This window comes from Saccopteryx leptura, chromosome 1, assembly GCF_036850995.1.
Source record: "Saccopteryx leptura isolate mSacLep1 chromosome 1, mSacLep1_pri_phased_curated, whole genome shotgun sequence".
NCBI lineage: Eukaryota > Metazoa > Chordata > Mammalia > Chiroptera > Emballonuridae > Saccopteryx > Saccopteryx leptura.
Genome location: NC_089503.1, coordinates 380,057,277 through 380,074,698, shown reverse-complemented (window position 1 = coordinate 380,074,698; position 17,422 = coordinate 380,057,277). Strand labels below are relative to the sequence as shown.

The window sequence follows — 17,422 nt, the reverse complement described above, 5'->3', positions numbered from 1 at the left end:
CAGGAGGCAATGTGCTCCCTCCCCTCACAGATGAAGACAGGGTCAGGCTGGATTACACAGCCAGAGGCAGAGCAGCTGAGACCCACCGTGAGTTAAATCCCACCTTTAAAATATTTGGAGTGGTTTCTGTTTTCCTAACTGAACCTTTACTAATACAGGCCCCAACACTTCAGAAGTCAGATGAGGAGGAAGATGGAGAGAATAAACAGTGTTTCATTTTATCACACCAATCCGACACCAACTGGGTGTCCAGCAATTCCGTTCCGTTCCATTCCGGCACTAACAGCCAAATAAAATAGTTGTATAGGGCTACATATGGGAAGAGGGTGGCCCATTCTTCAGGTATGCCATTCTCCCAACACCTTAATGTATTTACCACTGGTAAGATCCTTGAATCTCATCACTTAGGGTTTTTGTTTTTGTTTTCAATGAAAATAGGGGAGATACAGAGACAGACTCCCACATTCTCTCTGACTGGGATCCACCCAGCAACCTCCATCTGGGGCTGATGCTCTGCCCATCTGGAGCCATGCTCCCAACAAAGCTATTTTTAGTGCCTGAGGCGGAGGTTCCATGGAGCCATCCTCAGCATCTGGGGCCAGCACGCTTGAACTAATGGAGTCATGTCTGCAGGAGGAGAAGAGAAAGAGAAACAAAGAGAGAGGGAGAAGGGGGAGGGTCACTTCTTCTGTGTGCTCTGACCGGGAATCGAACCCAGGACATCCACCTGCTGGGCCGATGCTCTGCCGCTAAACCAACCTGCCAGGGCCATTAGGGTTGTTTGTTTGTTTGTTTGTCTTTACAGAGGTTTCATTATATAGGTATGCTTGATGAAATCATTCGCCTTTGGTGATTAACATCAATCTCCAGGCCCTCTCCTCTCCCTGGAAGTTGAGGAGTGGGGCTGAGATCTTGAACCTGCTAATTATGTGGTTGGTTTTTGTGACAACCAGTCCCATCCTGAAGCTGTCTGGTGACACCTTTCTCCCCCAACCAGAAGTCATCTCATTAGCATACAAGAGATAGTGAGTTTCCAAAGGCTGTAGAAGTCCTGTGCCAGGAGCCCGAGACAAAGATCAAGTACTGTATTTATTTTTTACTTACCAGACATGAAACCATAGAATAAAGTGACAGAGAATTGGAGCCACCTTTGACTCTCGCCAGGAGCGTCCCCTGCCCTGAGTCTCCCAAACGGGCTGCTCCAGATTCCAGGCAGATGTCCCACAGGTCAGCGTGGCATGGAAGAGGGGGAGCCGGAGACGGGAAGTGTTTTCAGAAAGGAGACACTTCAGGCAGAACTGGACACATCCTCAATGCTTTGCACCGCCTGCTTAGGGATTGCTTCAAGCAATGGCCCAGGTGAGTTTCCTTGGGTCAAACCTAAGGTATAGAAAGAGCACAGACCTTGAATACTTAATGATTTTCACGGGGAGTTTGAAAGCATAAAGAAGAAACTGAGAATGTGTAACACATGACACAAATGATTCTTGGGCCTGTCCAGGTGGTGGCACAGTGGATAGAGCGTCAGACTGGGACACAGAGGACCCAGGTTCGAAACCCCGAGGTCACCTGCTTGAGTACGGGCTCATCTGGTTTGAGCAAGGCTCACCAACTTGAGCCCAAGGTTGCTGGCTTGAGTAAGGGGCCACTCGGTCTGCTGTAGCCCCCCCTCCCCATCAAGGCACATTTGAGAAAGCAATCAATGAACAACTAAGGTGCCACAACAAAGAATTGATGCTTCTCATCTCTCTCCCTTCCTGTCTGTCCCTATCTGTCCCTTTCTCTGTCTCTGTCACACACACACACACACACACACACACAATGATTCTTGGCACCAGGAAAAATCAGACTAAACCTACTTTGATTACAGCACAATTGAATTACTTTTGCAATTTAGCAAGCAGCCCTGTAGGAAACCTATAATTTTCCTTTAAAAAGTGGTTTTATTTTTTCCCCCTTCATACTGATTTTTTAAGACCTTAAGTTGAAGGCTCTATTACCAACAAAACCCAGTTATGGTTCCTTGGTACATTTGACAGTACGTAACTGATTTTGCTGGGGTTCTCAGGTGGCCACATCGCACGTTTGGAGAACGAATTCGTCCTGGCTGTAGGGGAGGAGTTGGTCTCATCCTTCCTTGGGAGTAGGACTATCTTCATCTCAAACTAAGGTGGGGTGCACTGGTTATTTGAAGATAAGGTGGGGTGCACTGAAGTTGAAGGGAAATAGCAGAATTTGTTTCACTTTTAGTGATTTTCTGCAAAGCAAAATATCATGGAAGCAAACAATATAACAGTGCTTGAGACTTGCCCTGCGGTGCTCTATGGCACAATCTCAAAAAATAAAATGAATCAATAAACTAGAGTTACTTTTTTATTTTCACATGGGGAAAAACATACAAAGCGATGGTAATACATATATACTCACAAGTTCCCAAATGTGTCTATTACAGTTGGTAATGTTTTCATTTACTTGCAAATGTTGAGATGAGTCAAAAATACTTCAGTCTTGTACAATTTGTGTATAGGGAAATTTTTGTATCTGATTCTTTTACTTTTTAAAATCCTTTGTGGGCCTGACCTGTGGTGGTGCAGTGGATAAAGCGTCGACCTGGAAATGCTGAGGTTGCCAGTTCGAAACCCTGGGCTTGCCTGGTCAAGGCACATATGGGAGTTGATGCTTCCAGCTCCTCCCCCCCTTCTCTCTCTCTTTCTCTCCTCTCTCTCTCTCTCCCTCTCCTGTCTAAAATGAATACATAAATAAAAAAAATAAAATCCTTTGTGATTTTAAGCCCTGGCCAGGTAGCTCAGTTGGTTATAGCATCATTTCAATGTGCCAAGGTTGCAGGTTTGATTCCCAGTCAGGGAACATAGTAGAATCAACCAGTGAATGCATTAGTAAGTGGAACAACAAATCTCTGTTTCTCTCTTTCTCTCTCTCAAATCGGTGGGAGAAAGGGAGTCTTTCGTTTGGAGGACTTCTTAATTCTTGTTCTGAGATTCATTTTACATTTTTGCCTCTCCCTCGCAATTTTGCTTTTATTGTTTATAAAAGGACTAGACAGGACATTGAAATATTGAAATGTTTTTAAAAATTAAAGAAAAATAAGTATAGCTTAAGTTCATATAAAAACTCCAAGTCAGCCAATAGGGATGATGGTACATTTAAGTCACACATATCTAATTCCTCATCAGAGATGATATATTAAGCATTGATTAGCTTATTGGCACTGAGTATTCAGGAATGTTGTGTTGAATGAAGAAAAAGAAATTTACATTTAATCAGCTATTTAGTAACTGAGTTTTTATGTTATAGGATTCAGTGTCCTTATCTCTAAATTGAGTTTTGGATAAACCTTCTAAAGCCAATAAGGCTTGTTTTCAAAAACTGTTTAAAGATTAGAGACTCCCCCCCCCCCCCCCAGCCTCAGAGTCCACCATTCAGACGGTTTCATCTCTATCAGCGGAAGGTCAGGTCACTGTTCTCACACTCGGCTGCACCCTGGATGGACTCCCCTGGGGAGTTTTAGATCACCTCGGCGACCAGATGTCACTCCTGGAGCGGATGGAATTGGTCTCGGAATTATGCATTGGGAGTGCGAGAGATGAAGGGGGGGTCGTGGTTAAATGCTCTTTCAAAAACACTTTTTAATTGAAGTTATTGGGGTGACACTGGTTAACAAAAGTATACAAGTTTCAGGTGCACGATTCTACCACACACCGTCTGTACACTGCATTGTGTGCTCACCACCCATACGTGCTCCTTCGGTGAGTCCGTGGTGTAGCGAGATCTGAGGACCTCACGTCCAGGTCGTACACTGCATTGTGTGCTCACCACCCATACGTGCTCCTTCGGTGAGTCCGTGGTGTAGCGAGATCTGAGGACCTCACGTCCAGGTCGTACACTGCATTGTGTGCTCACCACCCATACGTGCTCCTTCGGTGAGTCCGTGGTGTAGCGAGATCTGAGGACCTCACGTCCAGGTCATACACTGCATTGTGTGCTCACCACCCATATGTGCTCCTTCGGTGAGTCCATGGTGTAGCGAGATCTGAGGACCTCACGTCCAGGTCGTACACTGCATTGTGTGCTCACCACCCATACGTGCTCCTTCGGTGAGTCCGTGGTGTAGCGAGATCTGAGGACCTCACGTCCAGGTCGTACACTGCATTGTGTGCTCACCACCCATACGTGCTCCTTCGGTGAGTCCGTGGTGTAGCGAGATCTGAGGACCACACGTCCAGGTTGTGCATTACCATCAACGATCACCCAGGTGGCTCCTGCTCTCTCTCAGGCTCAGGGGTTCAGATTCAAGGGGTGTTTGGTGGGGCCCAGAAAGCTGCTTTTTTAAACAAGCCCCCCCAGTCCTCTGTGCAGGGTGTCTGAGAACCACACTTCGGCAGGAACCCTGTTGGGGTCATTCTTGCTGTTCAGTCATGGGTTAGGTAACGGGGAAGAAACAGCTCCTCTTCATTGGTGGTTCTCGCTGTGGGAGACTGGGGGAGGGTGAAGAGTACTGTGATAGGAGGTTATCTCTTGCAATGGCTGTAGATTGAGGTTTACTTGTGAAAAATGAGGCTGAGGAAAAAACAGGCGGAGAGTGGAAAATCCCACCGACCACGTGATATCCCTATAAAAGCAGTCCCAGATTTGAACTGTTTAGACAGACATAGGCCAGAGTGTCTGAGCCCAAGCCGCCTGGTTCGCACAATTGTGGACATACGTGAAATGCTTAGTGACGTCCTGTGGTTAAACTCCATGACCCGATGTCACCGTCATCACGATGATGGACTGTACATATCTGGGTACTCAACAGCTTTCCTTTCCAGCTTGTCTGACGCAGTATCATCAGTCACAGTGCCCTCCCCTGTCACCCAGGGCACTCCTGCCATCAGGGCCCGACAGTGAGGGTGTAGAGGACCAGCGATGTGTGGTTGGTGCCCTGCCTGGACTCCTGCAACCCTCCCATTTCTGTGCACGCTGGCCTGATTCCACCTCCTGGCACCTGCTCTCCGGCCGGATGACTTCTTGTTCTGTCCTCAAATGCAGAATACACACAACACAGTCCTTAGCCGGTGACCGACGGGACTTTGTGCAGCTCGCTGGCCTCCTGAGTGAGGAAACTCTCAGGCATGTTTCCCACAACAGGCCCCAGAATTCCTCAGTGGGATCAAGCTCCAAGGCTCACAGTTGCCCGTAGCGTACCCTTTATCGGTTCCTGTCTCGCTTCCCCAGGCCCCAACCAGTGTTTCCTGCAATCACATCAAAAATGCACTCAGATCCTTTTTTTTTTTTAATTTTTTTTAAAATTTTATTTATTTATTTTTTACAGAGACAGACAGTGAGTCAGAGAGAGGGATAGACAGGGACAGACAGACAGGAACGGAGAGAGATGAGAAGCATCAATCATTAGTTTTTCATTGCGCGTTGCAACACCTTAGTTGTTCATTGATTGCTTTCTCATATGTGCCTTGACCATGGGCTGTCAGCAGACTGAGTAACCCCTTGCTGGAGCCAGCAACCTTGGGTTCAAGCTGGTGGGCTCTTGCTCAAACCAGATGAGCCCGCGCTCAAGCTGGCGACCTCAGGGTCTCGAACCTGGGTCCTCTGCATCCCAGTCCAATGCTCTATCCACTGCGCCACCGCCTGGTCAGGCTTTCTTTTTCTTTTCTTTTTTTTTTTTTTAAGTGGGAGAGAGAGAGAGACAGACAGGAAGGGAAAGAGATGAGAAGCATTAAGTCTTTGTTGCAGCACCTTAGTTGTTCATTGATTGCTTTCTCATATGTGCCTCAACCGGGGGACTACAGCAGACCCAGTGACCCCTTGCTCAAGCCAGGACCTTGGGCTCAAGCCAGTCACCATGGGGTCATGTCTATAATCCCACATTCAAGCAGGACAAGCCTGCACTCAAGCCAGTGACCTCTGAGTTTCAAACCTGGGTTCTCAGCGTCCCAGGCTGACACTTTTTCCACGGAGCCACCGTCTGGTCAGGCTGCACTCAGATCTTTGTTCGGGTTTGCCCACAAACAAATGCTGAGACAAAGACTCTGGGATTACCTGCTTCTTGTAACTAACCACCCATGATCGATTATTTATTTATTTATTTATTTATTTATTTATTTATTTATTGCTGTCTACAAGAGACTTACTTTATTCATTTTTAATTAACTTTATTGGGATGGCATTGGTTAATAGGATCATATAGGTTTCAAGGGCACATTTCTATGATACATGATCTGTATATTGTATTTTGTGCCTACCATCCAGTCAAATCATCCATCACCATATGTTTGGTACCCTTGACCCATTACTAACACTGTCCCCTTCCCTCTGGCAGCCACCGCACTCACCCTGCTGTCTGTGTCTACGAGTTTCTGTTTCATACCCCACATATGAGTTAAATCACCTGGATCTTAGCTTTTTCTGACTACTTCGCTTAGCATAATATACTCAAGGTCCATCCACGTCGTCACAAATGGCAGTATGTCATCTTTTCTTTTGGCTGAGTAGTATTCTCCAGTATAGATGGACCACATCTTCTTTATCCCATCCTTTATCACAGGGCACTTTGGCTGTCTCCATGTCTTGGCCACTGTGAATAATGCTGCAACAAACATAGGGGTGCACGTGTCTTTGCAAATAAATGTTTTTGAGTTTTCAGATGGACACCTGGGAGGGAGGTTGTAGCTCAGCTCCGCCAGCATATTTAAATGTGAGGCTCTTGGATAGAATAAGCATTATCTTCAGTTAGATGGTTTTTGTGTTTAAATATGATAGCCAAACACCTTTAATTGTCTATAATACTCAAAGGGGTTCTTGAACTTTAGATTTCATATAAAGACAAGAGAATGGTTTTACAAATGGCCAATACTTTATGAGCTGCAGCGTCACGCAGTCATTTCTGGCACAAGTAGGCACGAATGAATTTAAAGCGACTGGTGGGGCTGTCATATTAAAGCTTCGTTTACAAACCTATTCATGCAAGTTGCAGGTGCATGGCGTGAACCCGGTGTTGCCAATCCTCTGTGCTAGGGCACTGAAGAATGCCGTCCAGGTCCTCGGCTTTCCCAGCCTGCTCTGCCTTCTGGGCCGATCCCACCCTGGGCCTGCGCTGTTCCATACCCCACCCAGGTCTCTGCGAGGTCCCCTCTGCTGCAGTGCGGGAGATGGAGGACACAAGGTGAACTGCGCACGGACAAGCGGTTGTTTACACACACCCGTGTGTATGCACTATACAATGGCTCAGAGCTTTCGTCAGCTGCGTGTTCATAGTTCTAGATTATCCATAATTTGCTACCAAAAACCCTCTGTGGTTTGGGATACAACTTACTTTCTCTTCAATAAACTCTGGGAAGTGAGTGACAGCCACCAGTGATGGTGTCTCTAATACCGTGGTTCACCTTTTTGGTTAAAAAGATGACTTCCTGACTGAGTACTATCTAAGGGTCCTCCCCGCTGTGCGGGACACTAGTGGACGTCTGCTGGTTGAAAGGTGACCTTCTGGCAGGGCTGATCAGACACGCACGTGACAGGTTTCACAACAACGTGTGTGGACAACCGACAGTGAACACTGTGGGCTTCATGGATGGCACCCACTTTCTAAACTCAGAACCAGCTGTGAGGTTAACAACTGGGACAACCCAGCCGAGCTCAGACTATGAGCTTTATTGCTGGAAGTGGAGGATTGGATAATGTGGCTTGGATCTGAGCCCCAATCAGATTTCCTAAGATTCCTCCTCCTCCAACCCTTCCACTCCTAGAGGAGACGCGGGGCCTACAGAGCAGATACACACGCCCGGGACCACGGGGTGGAACACCTGATCGGAGGAGAGGCCCTGGCTCCGCGGACCCGTTCCACTCGCGGACGGGGCTGGCCCGCCCGAGGAGGCTGCTGGATGTAAGAAAGAGGGAGGGAACACCATGCCATGGAAGGGCCCCGACACAGTGACCCTGCCCACTGGTGAAGCGTGGCCCTGGGCGTGCTGATTCTGACCTGTGGCTTTAGCCATTGTTCCCCTGGGCAGCAGTGAGGAGGTGCTGGGCTGTCCCCATGTCCACGTTAGGGGTGAAGGAGGTCTCTTCTTCACGGTGCACGGCTGCAGTGCTCCTATGCCTGTCCCTCCACTGATCCCAAGCCTCCAACGTGGATGGACTTACTAAATCGCTGTCAAATCCTCCCATTTCTCTATTTCCTGGGCGCAGTCTCCTAGCTTAGGCCCCTCCACATCCTTCTCTGTGCCCCCGGAGGCTGCGCTCTGTAGGTTGTGGGCCAGGTTCCCACCCCATCTGTCTTCTGGTTACGTCAGGCTAGCGGGCAGCATGGGCTGAGGCCACAGCAGCTGGGCTCTCCCCTCCCTCTCCCTCCCGGCTGGGCACAGTCTTGGCAGGGGCTGCCCACCTCCACAGCCACTGCTTCCGTTAGGTGGCCCCTCCCATCGCCCTGCCCCCCCCCTGTGGGCGTGGTGTGCTAATAAAGGCTGGCACCTTTGCTCATCCCTGAGTGCTGCACCATCCATCCTCTGCTTTCATCTGCCTACCCCTCTGTAAATATCCCTTCCACTGTATGCCATAAAGCTCTGTGAGCGTGCCCGTGTTTCCTGCGGGAACCCTGATACACCCTCTGAATAATCTCCCTGCAATATGCCCGCAATCCATCCTGCCTGTCGCAGTGCCGTCACTCTTCCTAAATGCAAATCTGCTTTACTGCCCTGATTGACAGGCTCCAATGTGACGAGCCGCCCTCAGGCTAAAGCTCCAGCTCCCACAAGGCCCCCATGACCCATTCATCCTCCTATTCCCCCCGGTCATTCTCCCTGTTGCTCTCTTAAGTCCAGCCACCCCAGCCTTTATAGTTGCTCAAAACCTCCTTCACTCGATGTGCACACACACTGCTTCCTGCCTGAAACACACTCTCCTTCTCTGTCACCCGCCCACCTCCCCAGCCCCAATCCTTCAGCTGCAGGGATCCCACTAGTATCTTAGGCCTCAGCTTGAATGTCAGCTCTTCTCCCACCAACAGACTTCACTGTTCTGGGCACCCCTGTATTGGCCTCCATGTCCCAGCCAATGGTGACTTCCCTGCCTCCCAGAGCTCTCTTCTGTACCATCTTGTCCCCAGTCCCAGGAGCAAGGCTCCTGGCGAAGGAGCAGGAACAAAGGAGCAGGATGGCCAACAGGTGAGCATTTTGTTCACTGCTCTTGATTTCTGCAGAAATGATGGTCTCCTGCTTAGCCTTTAACTGTGTATGTAACTAAGGACCTTATAGGAAAAGGAATATGATACCTGAACTCTCAGGCTGGTCGGGAACCGATAGATAGATAGATAGATAGATAGATAGATAGACAGACAGACAGACAGACAGATAGATAGATAGATAGATAGACAGATAGATAGATAGATAGATAGATAGATAGATAGATAGGTAGATAGATAGATAGATAGATAGATAGATAGATAGATAGATAGATAGATAGATAGATAGATAGATATAAAAAGATGGTCTTTTTGCTTCTGGTCACCTGCTCTCAGGATTTAATGCAGGATGGAGGTGGACAACCACATTGTAACTCAGCTGCTGGATGTCTGAGAACCCCTGCACACAGATAGCCCTCTTTTCACAAAGATAGTGATAATAGGACCACTTAACTTACATCATTATGGTTTTTAAAAATACTGGGTGTACAGAATTGGATCACGGATTAGTGATAATCTTGGTTTATAAAGCATTCATTATCAGCCCATGAATAACCTGCCACTTACTTTGTTCTTTTTGATAATTGCATAATACTTTCCACCCCCCAAAAAATATGAAGATCTTGCTAATCGCCTGCATCCGACAAGGCAGTTTTATCTTTCACAGGTATCCACCATCCTGAATCCTGTGCTTACCATTTCTCTACTTTCTTTTTTCAGATGCTGTTATTATACCTATACATATTTTTAAAGAGTATTTGTTTGCCTTTTAAAGTTCTTAATTCTATAAGAAGGCATCTTGATATAGAATTATATACTGAAAATCTTCAGACTTCTTCACTTGATTTACACTGCTAAAACCCTCGCTGCCGAATAACATTCCACTTAGAGATATACCACAATTCATTCATTCTCTTTTCAGGAACAGGCATTTGGGTTGTGTGCAAGGCCATTGTAATTAGTGTGCTCGGAACAGGCTTCTGCGCATCTCCTATTGCACAGATAGCAGTCGGCGTGGGCTGTGGTCTGCCACAGTGACGGCACTGACAGTCTCAGCAGTTTCAGACCACACAGACTCCTCTCTCACACGTGCTGTCCGCCCTTTGCAGGCAATGGGAGAGGCTCTGCTTAGTCTAGTCACCCAAGGACTTAGGCTGACAAAATAGTCACCACCCCAACTGTGGACAGTAGCTGTGCCAGAGGAGGGTGGGGGAGAGCTCTGAAGGAGCTGGTGTCAGCATTCCGGTGCCTTGGTGTGTGGGGACACGTATCACTTCTACTCACAACTCATTGGCCAAAACGAGACCCGCGGCCCGACCCACCCCACCAAGAGGGGCCAGGTGGTGCGCTTTCAAAGAACAGAGAAGAACCAGATATATTTAAAAAAGAATTTGTCTGTTCAGTTTTTAGGAGGTAATGCCAAGTACTTTCTAAGCCATCGATCCCCTTCCTGCATATGTATGGAAAGCATTTTTGCGTATTGTGCTATTTATTGACGCTGTCTTCCAAGGTGACTGCACCAATTTATACTCCTACCTGCAAAATACAGGAAATCTTTCAGATGCATAGATTTTTCCAACTCTTAATACTGTCAGACTTTTTAAAAATTTTGCCAATTGAATGTGTATAAAATGACATCTCACTGGGATTTTGATTTTCATTTTATGATCATTAATGTTAAGCATCTCTTCATATTTTATTGTTTATTCACATTCCACTTTCTGAGATATGCCCGCTTATGCCTTTTGCTTATTTGCTGTTTATTTTATTTACTTGTAGAACTTCTTTCTCTATTCTGAATACTAATCTTTTATAATTAGCATGTTTCGCAGAAATCTCTCGATTTGCAACTTGTCTTTTCACTTTTCTTTCTTATAGATAAACAAAAGTTCTTCATGTTAACATAGTCAAGTTTTTCAATTTTCTTTTATGGTTAATGCGTTTTGTGTCTTCACAATTTTTTCCCAACACCCAAGTTCATAAAATGAAAATTTTTTCAGTTTAAAAATGCAAGTGAATTTTTATTTTATTTTTTTTAAGAGAGAGAGAGAGAGAGAGAGAGAGAGAGAGGAAGGAAGAGAGAAAAAGGAGAGAGATGAGAAGCATCAACTCATAGCTGCTTTACTTAGTTGTTCATTGATTGACTGGAGGGTTCAAGCCAACCCAGTGACCCCTTGCTTAAGCCAGCGAGCTTGGGCTCAAGCCAGCAACCTTGGGATCATGGTGATGATCCTGCACTAAAGCCGGTGACCCCACTCTCAAGCTAGTGACCCTGTGCTCAACCCAATGAGCCCACTCTCAAGCTAGTGACCCTGTGCTCAACCCATGAGCCCACTCTCAAGCTAGTGACCCTGTGCTCAACCCATGAGCCCACTCTCAAGCTAGTGACCCTGTGCTCAACCCAATGAGTCCACTCTCAAGCTAGTGACCCTGTGCTCAACCCAATGAGCCCACACTCAAGCTAGTGGCCTTGGGGTTTCAAACTGGTGATCTCCGCATCCTGGGTCAGCGCTTTCTCCTCTGTGTCACCATGGGTCAGGCAAGTAAGTGAATCCTTTAATGAGTGAAGTTTAAAAAGTGAAGTTATTTGATGTATGTGAGTAAGAGAGAGAGAGAAAGTTATTTGAGAGAGTTATGTGAGAATAAATCCAATTTTATTTTAACTCCATTTGTTTAAAATTTTCCAGCTATATTTGTTGAAAAATCCTTTTCTCACCTGTGACATCACATTTCATCATCATAGTTTGTTTCTGGGGCTCCCTATTCTATTCTATTTATCAATTTGTCTTTTCTGTCAATACCAACCAATTTAAATTAATATAGCACCATATATAGTAATTGCATTTGATACAGAAAGACTTCCTGCCTCATTCTCTTTTCTTTAGAGAATATTCTTGGCCATTTAATATTTCATATAAAGTATACAATTATCTCATTGAGTTTCATTAAATACCCTAGCATTAAGCTTTCAATCAAGAAACATGTTATAATTCTCCATTTTTTAAGTCTTCAAAAAATATGTCTTAAGTTTTTATTTTCCCTATAGAGACCTCAGATATTTTTGTTAGATTTGTTCTTAAATTCTTTATAATCTCTGATAGTGTTGTAAACGGAGTCTTCTTTTTAATTACATTTTCTGATTGTTCACTGCTGGTGTACGAAAACACAATCAAATGAGGATGTACTCTTCCTATTCTCAGACTTCCCAATATATATGCCAATAAATTCAAAGGAATCTACAGACAAGTGTTCTTTATAGACAATGACAGTTTTATTTCCTCCTTTCCAATCTTTACGACTGTATTTTTCTTGTCTTATTACATTGGCTAAAACCTTCAAATACAATTTTGAATAAACTAGTTACGGTGAAAATTTTTATTGTATTTCTAATTTTAAAATGAATACTTTTAATACTTTTTTCCATTAAAATTTTAAAATAAAAAATGGGTGGCCCTGGCCGGTTGGCTCAGTGGTAGAGCATCGGCCTGGCGTGCAGGAGTCCTAGGTTTGATTCCCAGTCAGGGCACACAGAAGAAGTGCCCATCTGCTTCTCCACCCCTCCCCCTCTCCTTTCTCTCTCTCTCTCTCTTCCCCTCCTGCAGCCAAGGCTCCATTGGAGCAAAGTTGGCCCGGGTGCTGAGGATGGCTCCATGGCCTCTGCCTCAGGCGCTAGAATGGCTCTGGTTGCAACAGAGCAACGCCTCAGATGGGCAGAGCATCGCCCCCTGGTGGGCATGCCGGGTGGATTCCGGTCGGGTGCATGCAGGAGTCTGTCTGACTGCCTCCCCATTTCCAACTTCAGAAAAATACAAAAAAATAAAAATAAATAAAAAAAATGGTTGTAGAATATTATCACATGCTTTATTGTGACATTTTCAGATGGTAATTGTTACAAAGGGTGTGAGATTTTACCCTCTTTGCAAACTAGTAAGTTAGACGGTCATCATTTTATAGATGCTGGCAGAAGACATAAGACTCTTGGGTGAGAGATGCAGGACTATTACTTGTGGTGAAGCAGGCAGTATGATCTTCAGGTTCGCATCAGTTGCTCTAGCCCCTCAAGCCCCATGGGAGCATCCCAGGGATCCCAGGTGGATGCTGCCCACGTAGTGGATTAACATCACAGCCCAGAAAACCTAAACTTTAAAAACAGGCTACAAGCAAATCTGTCCAACATTTCCCCTGGAACAAGACATTGTCTTTATTATACTGGGTAGTAAAAAACCTGCCTTTAAAGAGACAATATAACTTTCAAGGCTATCTTCTCTGCAATGATCTTTGAAAAGTTGATCTGGAACAAAGATCATGGGTGCTTCTGCTCACAAGATGTGCAGAAACATGAGAGATCCATAGAGAATTGTCCCAACATTTGTTTTTTTCTGTTGATTTGGCAAATTCTATTTATGAGTTTTCTAATATTAAACCATCTTTGTTTATACCCAGTTTGAAATGGCTATTTTATTTTTTTATACACTGTTGGATTTAATATACTCATATTTTATTTAATACTTTTGCACCTATGTTTACATGGGTAATGTACTTGTAATTTTCTTTTTTCATAATGTTTTCACAGGTGTGGTATAAATACTGGCCTCTTAGATTGAGGTTGGGAATTCTACCTCTTTTTTTTTTTCAGAGACAGAGCGAGAGTCAGAGAGAGGGATAGATAGGGACAGACAGGAACAGAGAGAGATGAGAAGCATCAATCATCAGTTTTCTGTTGTGACACCTTAGTTGTTCATTGATTGCTTTCTCATATGTGCCTTGACCGTGGGCCTTATTCAGCAGACCAAGTAACCCCTCGCTCAAGCCAGTGACCTTGGGTCCAAGCTGCTGAGCTTTGCTCAAACCAGATGAGCCCACGCTCAAGTTGGTGACCTTGGGGTCTCGAACCTGGGTCCTTCCGCATCCCAGTCCGACGCTCTATCCACTGCGCCACTGCCTGGTCAGGCTCTATCTCTTTTTCTATTGCCTTTAGTTAAAAAAGAATAATTCGATCCTTGAAAATTTGGTAGAATTCATCTGTAAACCTGTCTATGCCTGGTCTTTTCTTTGGAAAAAAGTTTTCAATTACTGTTTTGATTTCTTTTGTATATTTGTTTCAATTTCTTGAATATAACTAGTTAACCTTTTTATTTCTTGGGTCAGCTCTGGTTGGTTGTCTACTTTTAGAAATTTAATTTTTTTTCTAAATTTTCACAATTATTGGTATATAGTTGAAGGTATTTTCTCATTATCTTTTGAATCCCTACTTTACATGTAGCCATGTCCCCATTATTTGAGTCCTTCTATTAGTCATATCACAGGTGTCTAGTGTGTTACAATCTCATTTCGGCTTTATTGGCTTCTCTATTGAAGATTTGTTTTCTACTTTACTCATTTCTGTTTTTATTTAAATTATATATGTATTTTTAATTTGAGTGTGTTCTCTTATTTTCTAACTTTTTGATTCATGACTTTTGAATATTCTTGTTTGAAAAAGTGTTTTAAAATATTAGCTTTACTCTATAGGTTTTAATAAATAATTTTATTACCAGTTAGTTCTAGGTATTTTAAATTTCTATTAAGACTTCTTATTTGGCCCTGGCCAGTTGGCTCAGAGGTAGAGTGTCAGCCTAGCATGTGGAAGTCCTTGGTTCAATTTCTAGTCAGGGAACACAGGAGAAGTGACCATCTGCTTCTCCACCCTTTCCCCTCTTCCTTCTTGCTCTCTCTCTTCTCCTGCAGCCATGGCTCAAATGGTTCCAGCAAGTTGGCCCTGGGTGCTGAGGATGGCTCCATGGCCTCACCTCAGGCATTGAAATACTTCAAGTGCCAAGCAACAGAACAGGGGCCGCAGATAAGTAGAGCATCACCCAGTAGGGGGCTTGCCAGGTGGATCCTGCTCAGGGAGGATGAGGTAGTCTGCCTTCTGCCTCCCTGCCTCTCACTTTATATATATATATCAATATATTATTTCTTATTTAATTTATGAATTTTAAAATAGAGTGTGTTTTTAAACTCCAAATATACAGGGATATTTTAAATTAATTTTCAATTTATTATTTATGGTCAGAGATCATGATCTTTGCAAAATCTATTCTTTAAATATTAAATCCTAGTGCATACTGTTCTGAAAATTTCCCTGTATGGTTGCAAAAAAATGATTATCTAATTATTGGAAGTTGGTCTAATTAATGGCCATTAGGTCAATCTTGTTAACTAAGTTGTTCACTTACATCCTTTTAGATTTTTTGTTTCTGGACTTATTTTAATAATTGAGAGAGGCATATTGAAATCTCCCACCTTGGCATTTTATTAATCAGCTTCCTTTTGTAGTTTTATGAATTTTTTGCTTCCATATTATAAAGCTATTTCAATACATGTATGGAAATTTAAAATTACTACATGCTCTTGAATTTAATTTTTTACAGTTAAATATTACCTTCTCCATCCTCAATCATTCATTTTATTTAAGTTTATTTCATGTGCTATTAATACAGCTATACCAGTTTTCTTTTGTGTCAACTTTGCCTGATACACTCCGGCATCCTTTTAAAGTTTTTATCTTCACGCATTAGGTGTTTCCCTTGTAAATAGCTTATCTATGGATTTTGTTGTTGTTCAGTCTTTTTTGTCAATATTTCTCTTAGCTGGTGAATTTTGTACATTTAATGTATTTGACACTAATTCTGATTTTTATGACCTTAAATCATTTTTCAATTTATCCTACTTATTTCCATGTCTCTGTATTCTCTTTTTATGTAATTAATCCATGTCTTCTTCATAACATGATATGAATTTTAGTGGGACCTTACAACCTGTGTTTCTCCTCCTGCCCACACAACTTCTACTATATTAGTATCATACAGACTCTTTATTTGTAATTCTGGATTATTTAAAAAAATTTTTTCCTAGTTCTTTCTAAAGTTATTACCATCTTAAAAAACAATGAAGACCAAAGACATATGGTCAGTGTCATTTCATTTCTCTTCTGCAACATCTCTTAGATGAATCTCCTTGCTTTGTCCAAACTGTTTACAATGTGCGTTATTTTATGGCACGCTTCTGAGGCTTTGATTGCCTGAGGATATTTGAATCATCTGTTAGTGTGACTGGATATACATTTCTAGAATATAACTTATTTTCCATAAATGCTTTGACATGTCCAATTTTTCCACAGGAACATCAAATGCAGGAAGACAACGAGTCTCTCTTTGTAAGCTGCAGAGTTTTCTATTGTTTGTAAAACCTTATATGTCGTTCTAACGTGTCTGGGTTTGAGTTCTCTCTTCTCCCTTCTCTTTGCACTCTGTAGGCCCCTTCAGTCTGAGTGGTCTCGTTTTATTAATGCTGAGAATTTTCTCTCTCCCCATTTTTTCCATATTTCCCCACGGTCCTCTTTACTGAGCTCTCTTTTTGGAATGTTTGCACTTGCATTTTTATCTTCTATATATTATAATTTAAAAACATACTTTTCTATTTTTTCCTTTTTTGTTTTTCTGAAGTGAGAAGCAGGGAGACAGGCAGTCAGACTCCCTCGTGCAACTGACCGGGATCCACCCAGCATGTCCACCAGGGGGCGATGTTCTGCCCATTAGGGCTGTTCCTCTGTTACAACTGGAGCCATTCTAGCGCCTGAGGCAGAGGCCATGGACCCATACTCAGTGCCCAGGCCAACTTTGCTCCCACAAAGCTTTGGCTGTGGGAGGGGAAGAGAGATACAGAGAGGAAGGAGAGGGGAGAATGATGGAGAAGCAGATGGGCACCTCTCCTGTGTGCCCTGGCCGGGAATCGAACCTGGGACTTCCACATGCTGGGCTGATGCTCTACCACTAAGCCAACTGGCCAGGGCTTCTATTTTTTTCCTTCTTATGTTTCCTTAATCTAATCTTCCAATTTACTAAATAGTTCCTTGTCTGTATCCATAAGGCTCTTTATGTCACCTGCTGTGTTTATTAAATAATGTATTTATTATTTCAGTTATTGTATTTTTCTTTTTTTAAAAACAATTTTATTTATTGATTTTTAGAGAGAGGACAGGGAGAGAGAAAGGCGGGGAGGAGCAAGGAGCAGGAAGCATCAACTTGTAGTTGCTGCTCCTTTGTGCCTTGACCAGGCAAGCCTGGGTTTCAAAATGGCAACTTTAGCATTGCAGGTCAAGGCTTTATCCACTGTGCCACCACAGGTCAGTTATTGTAATTTTTTTTAATAATTAATATTACCGCTTATTCTTTTTGGTATTTTCTT

At 43.7% G+C, this 17,422-nt stretch overlaps 1 long non-coding RNA gene across 1 annotated transcript; it reads left to right on the top strand.

Moving 5' to 3' along the window:
• Nucleotides 1-1,281: 1,281 nt before the first annotated feature.
• LOC136389584 (uncharacterized) lies at nucleotides 1,282-7,838 on the top strand. The gene is made up of 3 exons (XR_010748317.1): nucleotides 1,282-1,359; nucleotides 2,069-2,170; nucleotides 7,761-7,838. It is a non-coding gene; the product is annotated as an uncharacterized lncRNA (long non-coding RNA).
• The last annotated feature ends 9,584 nt before the right edge of the window (nucleotides 7,839-17,422 follow it).